The 1,580-nt window shown below is 41.6% G+C and overlaps 1 protein-coding gene across 1 annotated transcript in view; it reads right to left on the bottom strand.

Annotated features, from left to right (window-relative positions):
- tyw1 (tRNA-yW synthesizing protein 1 homolog (S. cerevisiae)) overlaps positions 1-1,580 on the bottom strand; it is a 56,530-nt gene that overhangs the window by 45,054 nt on the left and 9,896 nt on the right. The gene's annotated exons all lie outside the window — the stretch shown is intronic.

Below are 1,580 nucleotides of genomic sequence, written 5' to 3'. Positions count from 1 at the left end.
AGGACAGCATTGTAAGTGGGGGATAAGTGGTGGCGTAGACCCCCTCCTCTGTTCAATGACGGCTTCTCGACCCGGGTGTAGATGCTTCCTTGACACCTCTTTCAAACCATCCATCTTCTCTGTCTAAAATGTGCACCTGGTGGTCCTCAAACGAGTGTCCTCTGTCCTTCAGATGTAAGTAGACTGCAGAGTCTTGACCTGAGGAGTTGGCCCTTCTGTGTTGAGCCATGCGTTTGTGTAGTGGTTGTTTAGTCTCCCCAATATACAGGTCTGTGCATTCCTCACCGCATTGGACCGCATACACTAGATTGCTTTTCTTGTGCTTGGGGGTGCGGTCTTAAGTTTTAAAAAAATAATCACAATATCTTGTCACAACAAATCACAATGTGACTTTTTTTTCCATATTGTTCAGCCTTTGTTGACAGGGGATGAAAAAGTAAGTCATCACATTGTGTCTAAATCCTTCCAAATCTTCTTCTATGGTAGAAAATAATTTGATGCTGTGCTAGATGACATTTGGAAACATTTATCCATCTGAAAATTCTGTAGCTTGCAATTTAAATCCCAAAAGCCAGTACAAATGTCCACTTTCACTTATTGCTTCCGTGACATGGAAATTTATGACAGCATTCGCAACATGTAGCCCACAGTGCAACAATCTGTCCCCGTGGTGTTTGCGTGCAGCCCTAGTGATTCATCTGGTCCCAGTCTCTGGTTCCCACTGCTCGGCTTTCACCCTCATATGAGAGCTTGCAGACATCCACATGCCCGGACTTGTCTGGACTAACAGAACTGGGACATCTCGCAGCACCGTGTTGTGCTCTGGAACCATGAAACAACATGGGGCTGATGCAGACGGACAGCGCAGCGATAACATACAGGGGAAGCAGGTGATCAAGGGACAAACATAAAGGTACAGTACATGTGGAAAGAGAGAGCACGAAAAAGCCGGATCAAGTAGAAAGAGAGAAAGAAAGAAGATTCAAGAACAAAATAAATACGTAAAACCTCAAAAACTAAGAAAGTCATGTGTTAACTAAGTTACCCAGTGTAGCAGTTACTTAGTATAATTAATATATTTAGTATATACTTAGTATATTAATTAAAATAATAAAAAGGTGCATATTTACATTTCAGATAACAAAACGTATAATAAATTAGTCATCCTCCTTTAAGTGACACATATTTAGCATACAAAAGATGGGCTAAGCCAATTGGGTTTTCAACAAAGTCCAATAATAATAAACTATATCAACACAATGTTTGAGGTAACACAACAGCCTTTTAAGTCATAGTAGCATCCTTATCTTCACGTTACAGAGACAATGCATATTGATAAAATTTCTGAAAAAATGCCAGTTTTCATCTGTAGTCCCCGGGCATCTCTGCTGTCTCTCTCTGGACATGCAGCTGAAAACATCAAAACCCAGCCCAGAAAATTGTGCAGCCGCTCAGGTTAATGATCCGTTCCACACTAATTCCTATCTGGCAACAGTCCTGCAGCATGAAATGGACCAGTCTAGCAGAAACAGAAACCTCCCAGGACAAAGTCTAGTTGCCAATGCAGTGAACATTTGCGC

Source organism: Micropterus dolomieu, linkage group LG17 (assembly GCF_021292245.1).
Source record: "Micropterus dolomieu isolate WLL.071019.BEF.003 ecotype Adirondacks linkage group LG17, ASM2129224v1, whole genome shotgun sequence".
Classification (NCBI taxonomy): Eukaryota; Metazoa; Chordata; class Actinopteri; order Centrarchiformes; family Centrarchidae; genus Micropterus; species Micropterus dolomieu.
Note: the sequence above shows the minus strand (reverse complement) of the source record. Positions and strands in the feature narration are given on the sequence as shown.